The sequence below is a fragment of the Pinus tabuliformis genome, chromosome 9 (assembly GCF_031772625.1).
Source record: "Pinus tabuliformis cultivar Carrire ecotype Pingquan chromosome 9, CPIR1, whole genome shotgun sequence".
Lineage (NCBI taxonomy): Eukaryota > Viridiplantae > Streptophyta > Pinopsida > Pinales > Pinaceae > Pinus > Pinus tabuliformis.
In genome coordinates this window covers 86,696,058-86,706,439 of record NC_142307.1, presented here as the reverse complement: position 1 = coordinate 86,706,439, position 10,382 = coordinate 86,696,058, and positions in this window count along the sequence as shown.

The following is a 10,382-nucleotide window of genomic DNA, read 5'->3' as shown; positions in this document are numbered from 1 at the left end:
TTCAACTAGAAGGTACTTGTATCCAAAAAACTCAACTCAACTGGACTCTGATACCATTTGTAGGAGTTAATAAACAAGAAGGAGGTTACAAAACAAGAAAGAAATGAAACTGATAACAACCATACAAGTAATAACTCAGGATTTACGTGGTAAAACCTTGACAGAGTGTTAAGGAAACGTCCACGGGGAAAAGGATTGGAATCTCTATTCAATCAATAAATGATTCTCCTTTACAATAGTTCTGGCATTCATCAGTTCTATATATGAGCCTCCGTTACATAACCGCTGATTCGGTATGAAACTAACTTGTCAATAACTAATACAATCTACCCAAATTTACATTAATTAGTTGTCAACTACCAACATTTTTTTTCTCCATAAAATTAACCCATGGTTTTCATCCAAACTCATTTCTCTCACTACACTATGCCATGAAAAATCCAAGCCTCCAGTTACACACTATGCTATCAAAAGTATGCTCTCAAAAGCCAATCCTCCAGCCATTTATTCTTATGTTGTTGAAACAGTTCATGAGAATTAAATGGTTGAAGAAAATAAGATTAAATGGCTGACGAAATGAACAAAAGTGTAAGGAAAATTAAAGTTAGTTGACTGCATATTTGAAAAGCAAAAACTACAAATAAATATGGAAATATTGATACATTGAAAAGACAAAAATTGAGATTATTATATAAATGTTTAATTTATTTTCCATTAAGAACATTATTTTTTTTTCTAAAGAAAGAGTCAGACCTTCTATTAACTTGTGACTAAAAAATATGTTACAAAAGTTACAACAGGCGTTAAGAGTAAGCAATTCCTCCAACAAAGGGAAGATGTTTAGCAGCACTTAGTACCCGTACAAAAAGAGATGTCGTGACAAAACATTTAGTGGACGTAAAAAGGGGAATATATAATGCATCCAAGATATTTCAGGTCTGCTGACTTTATCCCGGACCCACTAACCTGCTCGATAACCTATATTCATCGATCTACTCCCTCAAGATCTAACAGTCAATGGCCATATCAGGCGAAACATAAGCCCGAGGAATTCCCGCCCGATGAGGTCTATATTCTCTCACCTCTCAAAGCCACATGTAGACTGTTGAGTGGTATCACATGCAATTCGTAGAAACCACTTTTGGTTTTGAGGGCACCCGATATGGGTGGAAAACCGGAAGTTGTTTTGACTCCCGTTGGCTCTCTCCTGGACCCACTAACCTGCTCAATAGCCGATAGCCATCGATCTGCTCCTGCATGATCAAACAACCAATGGCCATATCGGGCTGAGCAGAAGCTCAAGCAATACCCGCCTGATGATGGTGGTATTCTCTCTCCTCCAAAAGCCACATATAGGCTGTTGTGTTGGGTCCCTATAATACTAGTGATTACCCCATTACTATTGTAGTTATACCCCTTATTTATATCGATGTACCCATGTAGTGCCCATATTGTTACTATTGTGCCACATATAAGCCCACTATTGTTGTGCCCTACAATATTATTGTTATGTAGGCTTTGATTGTATTGGGACCACTTAGACTCCTATATATAGAAAGGAGGTATTTTCATTTGTATTATCCAAGAATTGTTCATTTATGTAATGTAAAGGAGGTTGCCCCCTCGAAGAGGCTGAATTCTAAGGCGTGGATCTCTCTTTTCTATCTTTTTGTGAGCTGGTTTCATAACATTTGGTATCAGAGCTTTGGATTCTAGGGTTTCGCTGCTCCAAACAGGTCATCGTGGCATTTTCGCTATAACTTTTTTTCTGTAACGTCTTAGACGTCTCAAAAAAAACCCATTTGAGAAGAATTGGCGCTGAACCTGGGGTCCGAAGTTCAGAGCTTTTCGCACGATAGTTGCGGAGAGATGATCTAAGGAAGTTGGCCTTGTTGCAGACTCCTGAATTACATTCAAAACAGGTGACCTGGGGAAAATCGTCATAATTCTCTCTCTGAGGATCGGATTGAAATTTCGTAAAAAGGTACAGAAAGAGGATGGACTGTAGTTTCTTGTATGTGTGTTTTAGATTCAAAGGTTGAAACAGTGGCTCGTGGCACATCGTACAAGTTCGCTCTACTGAACCAGTCTAAAAGCAAGTCACTGTGGGAGATTTCACACAACTCTTCCTTGGAGAATCCAATTTGGCGCAGACTTGTGGCATTGGAAAGAGGACACAGAAGGCTACTGCAGTTAGAAATTTCAAAACTGGATGATTCGAAATTACAGAGACACATCAGATTCAATATCAGGCTTCTATAAAGTGAAAAAAAGGTGTGTAGTTTTTTTGTTTAAATTTTTGTGTAAGCTTGGTTTAACGGAATTCAAAGGGCATAGTAAAGAATTATTATCAGTAACTGATGCCCCGAGGAAAGAAAATGCAAACACCTAGTAAGGAACCTGAAAGCTCTAGCATGACTCATGAAGAAGAAGAAGAAATGCTACGTGATATATCAAAATTACAAGAACAAGTGCAACAAATGTCACGCTCACAAAAACTAACAGAAGCTAAGATAAGTGGCGTGGAATCTAAGATAAAGGGCATGGAAGCTAATATGGATGATTCAAAGACAGATTTGAAGAGAGACATGGCAGGTTTGAAGATAGATTTGAAGACAGATTTGAAGAGAGACATGGCAGATTTGAAGATAGATTTGAAGACAGATATAGAAGAATTGAAGAAGTTGCTACAAGAAAGTGTCACTAATGGTGAAAAGGTAGTAAATGGAACTCATGATGAGAACAAAAGAAATGTTAATCATGATACCATAGACGCTAATGTTGGATCAAAGACTCATCATGTTCCAAAATTCGATATGAGGAAGTTTGATGGCAAGGATCCCGCCACATGGATATTACATATGGAGCAATTCTTCGATCTCAATAATGTGCAAAACACACAAAAGGTACGTATGGCAACTTTATATTTGGAACCAAATCAGTTTGTATGGTATCAATGGCTTTGTTCTCGTAAACAATTTATCACTTGGGCAATTTTTACGGAAGAATTGATAGCACATTATGAGGATACAAAAAGCAACACTTTTTTTAGCCAATTGATGAGTCTCAAACAAAAGGGTTCAATAATGGAGCACATTGAGGAGTTCCAAAAATTGAACATAAAGGATAAAAGATATTCCAGAGGAGCATAGGATTGATGTGTTCATAGGGTCTTTAAAGGATAATATCCAACATGATGTGCGCCTTTGGGAACCTGATTCATTAGAGAAGGCATTCAGGTTAGCAAGAAAAATGGAAAGCAAAATTATGGCAACTAGGAGGCATACCATTCACAACTATAAAGATGGAAGTGTTGTTGCCCATAGTCTTCCACAACCTACAAGGTTGACACTGCAACAATTGGAAGAAAAAAGAGCAGAAGGGCTTTGTTACAATTGTGATAGCAAATACACAACAGGTCATAAGTGTGCTGAGAAGAAATTATTCTACATAGATTGTGAAGAGGAAGAAGAAAAGGAGCAAGAAAGGTCAAAAGAAGAGGATATATTCCAGGAACAAAGCCTATATGAAGAACAAATAAATCCGACCATATCTTGTAATGCATTGGCGGGAATTACCACTCCTCAAACCATCAAGATAGAAGGACAAATCAAGAAGAAAAAGGTGATAGTGTTGATTGATTCAGGAAGCACCCACAATTTTATTCATTGTAGGGTAGCAAAAGAATTGAATTGCTTCCTATATCCAGCACCAGAGTGTCAAGTGATGATTGCAAATGGAGGAACAATAAATTTCTCTGGAAAGTGCCATAATATCAAGCTATCCATGGGAGAATATGTATTGACTAGCCCAATGCTTTCCATTCCAATGGGAGGTGCTGATGTTGTACTAGGAGTCCAATGGCTACAATCCTTGGGTACAATAGCTTTTAATTTTCAAGAACTTTTCATGAAATTTTCTGTGGAAGGAAAGGAAGTTGAATTAAGGGGTATTGCAGGGAAACCAGGAAAGATAATCAGCTCTAATGGTATGACAAAGCTTCTAAAAAAGGAGCAAAGGGGTGTAATTGCACAATTATGTTCGCTAGATGTTTCCACATTAGAATCATCTATTTCTCCAGATCTCCAAAAAGTCCTGGACAATCATTCCAAGGTATTTGAGACTCCCAAAGGTCTCCCAACTATGCGTGATCATGATCATGCTATTCATCTGATTCCAGGAAGTGTTCCTCCAAACATCAGGCCGTACAGATATCCCTATGTCCAAAAACGTGAAATTGAACGTATGGTTGCAGAAATGCTAGAGGCTGGTATAATTCAACCGAGTCAAAGTTCTTTCTCTGCTCCAGTAGTATTGGTGCAAAAGAAGGATGGATCATGGCGCATGTGTCCGGATTATAGGGAGCTCAACAAGCTCACTATTAAAGATAAGTTCCCCATTCCTGTCATTGATGAATTATTGGATGAATTGCATGGATCAATTTACTTCACCAAGTTGGATCTTCGTTCAGGATATCATCAAATCAGAATGAAGATTGAAGACATTCCGAAAACGGCATTTAGAACTCATGAGGGTCATTATGAATTTTTGGTCATGCCTTTTGGCCTTACCAATGCACCTTCAACATTTCAAGGTTTGATGAATTCAATTTTCAAACCATTCCTTAGAAAATTTGTGTTAGTATTTTTTGATGATATACTTATCTACAGCAAGTCTTGGAAGGATCATGTTGAACATGTCGACAGGGTGCTACAACTATTGGAAGAGAAACAATTATATGCCAAAAGATCCAAATGTTTCTTTGGAGTCCAGGAGGTGGAATATTTGGGTCATATTGTATCTCATGAAGGAGTTAAGGTAGACCCTACCAAAATTAAAGCCATTAAGGAATGGAAAATCCCCACATCCATAAAGCATTTGCGCGGATTTCTTGGGTTGACAGGGTATTATCGCAAGTTTGTTAAGAATTATGGGAGAATAGCAGCACCTCTAACGACATTATTGAAGAAAGATGCATTTTCATGGACTCCGGAAGCAACAAAGGCCTTTGAACATCTTAAAGAGGCAATGTGCCAAGCACCGGTCTTAGCTACACCGGACTTCACAAAAACCTTTACTGTGGAATGTGATGCTTCAGGAAATGGAATTGGTGCTGTTCTAATGCAAGATGAAAGACCCATTGCCTTTGAAAGTCGTCCAATCAAGGGAAAGTTTCTAAGAAAAGCTATTTATGAGAAGGAAATGTTGGCAATACTCCATGCACTTAAGAAATGGCGACCCTACCTAATGGGAAGACACTTCAAGGTAAAAACAGATCATGATAGCCTTAAATACTTTTTAGAACAAAGATTATCCTCTGAAGAGCAACAAAAGTGGGTCACAAAGATGTTGGGTTATGACTTTGAAATCATCTACAAAAAGGGGAAGCAAAATGTGGTGGCAGATGCACTCTCAAGGAAGGATGAGGATGTGGAAGCATTGTTGTGCGCTATTTCTATCATCCAACCAGATTGGATAAATGAAGCAAGGGAGGAATGGAAGAATGACGAAGAAGTGTGGGCACTTATTCGAAAGCTACAACAAGATTCCAGTACGTCTGATACATTTAGCTGGAAAAATGATTCGTTATGGTACAAAGATCGTTTATACCTCTGTAAGAATTCCCAGCTAAAACAAAAGATTCTTATGGAATTGCACACTTCTCCCTTAGGAGGGCACTCAGGATTTTTAAAAACTTACCACAGGGTTAAGAAGGAATTTTTTTGGGATGGCCTTAAATCAGATATTCATAAGTTTGTGGCAGAATGTTTGGTTTGCCAGCAAAATAAAGTTGAAACAATTAAGACACCGGGTCTATTACAACCTTTACCCATTCCAAGCCAACGTTGGGAGGAGGTATCAATGGATTTTATCACAGGTTTACCAAAGTCTGAGGGAAAGAGTGTCATCATGGTGGTAGTTGACAGACTTACCAAGTATGCACACTTTTGTGCATTATCACATCCATTTAAAGCCAGTACAGTTTCTACTGCATTTATGGAAACAATTCAAAAGCTACATGGAAACCCAAAGATTATTGTAAGTGACAGAGATCCCATTTTCACTGGAAATTTTTGGACAGAATTATTTTCTTGTCTTGGTACTCAGTTAGCTCATAGCTCATCTTATCATCCTCAATCTGATGGGCAAACTGAGATAGTAAACAAATGTTTGGAAGGATACCTTCATTGCTTTGTATCTGATAAACAGACACAATGGGTCAAATGGTTGCCTCTGGCTGAATGGTGGTATAACACTTCCTTTCATACAGCAACAAAAATGACCCCATTTATGGCACTTTATGGGTATCAACCACCATCCATCACATCATATTTAAGAGAAAATTCTAAGGTTCAGGCAGTGGAACATCACATCGAACATCAACAACAAGTCCTCCAACTCTTAAAGGATAACCTTGTGTTGGCACAGAATAGAATGAAACAACAGGCAGATCAGCATCGCAATGAAAGAAGTTTTGATGTAGGTGATTGGGTATTCCTACGGCTACAACCATATAAGCAAATTTCCCTCAAGCAAGCTAAGAAGAATAATAAATTATCACCAAAGTATTATGGTCCGTACAAGGTGTTGCAAAAGATTGGTACTATGGCATACAAATTGGAGCTTCCTGCAGCTTCTCGATTGCACCCAGTTTTCCATGTTTCATGCTTAAAGAAGGTTATAGGCGACAAGCTCCCAGTTCAAACAATATTGCCAGAACTTGACGAAGAAGGAAAAATTATATTGGAACCGGAAGCAGTTATAGAAACAAGAACTCGACAGCTACGAAATCGATCAATTTCAGAGTACCTTATCAAGTGGAAGAACTTATCCGCTGAAGATTCCACATGGGAGGATGAGAATTTTATGCAGAAGTATCCTGAACTACTCAAGCGTTGAGGACAACACTTTTTTGAAGGAGAGGGGCATGTTGGGTCCCTATAATACTAGTGATTACCCCATTACTATTGTAGTTACACCCCTTATTTATATTGATGTACCCATGTAGTGCCCATATTGTTACTATTGTGCCACATAGAAGCCCACTATTGTTATTGTTGTGCCCTACAATATTATTGTTATGTAGGCTTTGATTGTATTAGGACCACTTAGACTCCTATATATAGAAAGGAGGTATTTTCATTTGTATTATCCAAGAATTGTTCATTTATGTAATGTAAAGGAGGTTGCCCCCTCGAAGAGGCTGAATTCTAAGGCGTGGATCTCTCTTTTCTATCTTTTTGTGAGCTGGTTTCATAACATGTTGAGTGGCATCGCATGCAATTTGTAGAAACCACTTTTGGTTTTGAGGGTGCCCGATATGGGTGGAAAACCAGAAGCTATTTTGACTCTTGTTGGCTTTCTTTCAGACCCACGAACCTGCTCGATAGTTGATAGCCATCGATTTGCTCCCCCATGATCAAACGGTCAATGGCCATATCGAGCAAAGCAGAAGATCAAAGAATACCCACCCGATGAGGGTGGTATTCTCTCTCCTCCCAAAGCCATGTGTTGACAGTTGAGTGGCATCGCATGCAATTCGTATAAACCACTTTTGGTTTTGAGGGCACCCGATAACGATGGTAAACAGGAAGTTGTTTTGACTCCCACTGACTAACTGCTGAACCCACCAACCTGCTCGTTGGCCTGTAGGCTTTGCTCTTCCGCTCAATGTTCTCCTTTGAGACCAACAAGTTTCCAAACTCTGTGTATCTTCCTAACATAACCCTATTCATCATTGATGAAAGGTGACAGTCAGTTGCCCTGTCTCTTCTAGTATTTCTCCATATCTGTGAGGGCCCTAAAAGAATAGCCTTCACGCATTTGGCTGTCTGGTACCTCCTCCCACCTGCAGCACATGTTATCTCGAGTGCATCTTACCCCTTCATTGGCTAGCCAGTCTGCTACATTGTTGGCTTCTCTTCTTACATGAATGAAACTTAGAGTTCTTAGAATTCTAAGGTGAGATTGAATTCTGTGATAGACCTATAGAAGTCTCCAGTGGATCGAGACTTTATCTGGTGAAGTGCCTGTGCCTAGCCATTTGACTAAATTGATGATTAATTCAGAGTCAGCCTTGATAATGGCATTGTGAATGTTGTACTCTATTAGAATCTCCAAGCAAAGCTCCATAGCCATAATTTCAGCCATATTATTGGTGGCCCTTCCTAGGTAGCTGTGGAAGATGACTTTTAAGTTGCCCTCCTCATATCTAATAACTCCACCATAACCAGCATCCCCAAGGTTACCTTTTGAGTCTCCATCTATGTTGAATTTTAAAAAACCATGTGGAGGAGGTTTCCAGAAATCTTTTCCTTCTGAGGTATGCTTCACAGTTCCATTAGGAATCTGTGGGTTATGTGACTGAAGTCCCAGCAGTTTTAGAATGCAGGCTTCTCTGTTTCCCGGGGGCTTTCCTAGAGAATTCCCCCCCAGGGCATTGACTGTTTCCTTAAGCTGCTTTAGGATTACTGCTACGATATTTTGAGCTAGGCCAATCTTGTCTTTGAAGATTCTGTTGTTGCGTTCTTTCCATACATTCCAAATCAAGAAAACTGGAGTCAGAGCCAAGGCTGTATTTACTGTCTCATTGTCGGAGAAGTCTCTTCTCCAGTTTTTCAATGTAACAATAATGTCATTTTTGTTCTTGTCTGTCTGCCCAAAGACATAGGCTACCCAATTCCATAAGGTTGAGGTGTAGGAGTAGAGGTTGAGAAGATAATTCATGGTTTCTTCCTACTGGCCACATAAATGACATCTTGAAGGACTAGCAAACCCTCTCTTTCTTACACTCTCCCACATTAGAATCTTTTCATGTTGAACCAAACACCTGAACAGTTTGATCTTCTTCCAGTGTGGGTTGTTCCATATATCTTTCCATGTCTTGTCAGTGCTTGGTAAGTTAAGTCCCATATCTATTCTTTTGGCTTCTTCGAGGTTGAAGACCTCCTCATTATTTCTACCCCATCTTAGTAGGTCATCCGAAGTTGAGGTCTAAATTTATCTCTTTTCCAGGATGATCTCTAGAGCTTTAGCTTGATGTTTCAGTAGGGTTGCCTCATTGTAGTCTGGTAGCTTCCAAATTCTCCATTTGCTATTCTCCCTTGACTATTCCCATTAGTCACTTACTTTTTTCAGTCCTTTGTTTATTGTATCAGTCTGAATGCGATTTAGTTCCTCTCTGCTAAGGTTACCTTCCTGCTGCCTATTTTACTCCTAGAACCAAGCAATGTTTCCATTTCTCATCTCCCAGAAAGTGTGTTTTTGTACTAAAGCTTTGTTCTCCCAGGCCTTGTTCCAAATATGGGAACCTTATATGTGTCTTGGCATTATTATGTGGTCCTTTTCTTTCCAATCCATTGCATATTTTTGTTTCTAGAGTTTCTCCCAGGGGTTTTGAATTTCCTTTAGCCATCTCCACTATAGTTTTGCTTCGAAGACTTTGTTTAGAATCACTGGGTCATGTAGACCTAAAACACCATGGGATTTGGGTTTGCAGATCTTGTCCCAAGCTACCAGAGCCCATTTCTTTTTCTCTTCTCCTTTTCGCCAAAGAAAGTCTCTTCGAATATTTCTAATTTTATGAAGGATTCCTGATGGTGTCAGAAGGGCTAAAAACATGAATATTGGGATGGGTTGAAGTATCGCCTTGGTGAGGACTAACCTCCCCGCTAAATTCAAGAATCTTCTAGTCCACTTATTGACCTTGTCCTTCAGTTTATTTGTTACAGCCTTCCAGATGTCCTCTCTGAGCGATTTGTCTGTGAGGGGTACTCTCAAATATTTAGAGGGCAGTTAATCTCTTTGAAAGCCTAGAATTCTGGAGAGACTCCTTTGAATAGAGATATCAGTGTTGAAAAAGAAGACCTTTGATTTTTCAAGGTTAACTTCAGTACCAGCAGCCAAAGAAAACTCATATAGAATTGGTTTGAATGCTTTGGCTTCCTTGACTATGGTTATGTCTTGTAGCATAGTGTCATCCACAAATTGTTGATGGGTCAAAGTGTTTCCATCCTGAGTGAGTCTCAGTCCTTGTATTCTTCCTTCCTCCCTGGCAGCCGTGATCACTCTGCCCAATCCTTCCATCATGAGAATGAAAGGGAATGGAGAAAGAGGATCACCTTGTCTAAGGCCTCTTAAAGGCTTGAATGTTCAAGATGGAGAGCCATTAAGGATAATTGAGCAACTGACAGTAGTGACAAGAGCCATGACCCACCTCATCCAATTGTGGTTAAATCCATAAGCTTTGAGAACATCCCTGATGTAAGACAAGCTTAGTTTATCATAAGATTTTTCTATATCCAGCTGTATTAACATGCCTCCTTGCTTATTGGTTTTGAAGGAGTGCACCACTTCATGAGCTTGAATGATATTATTGAGAA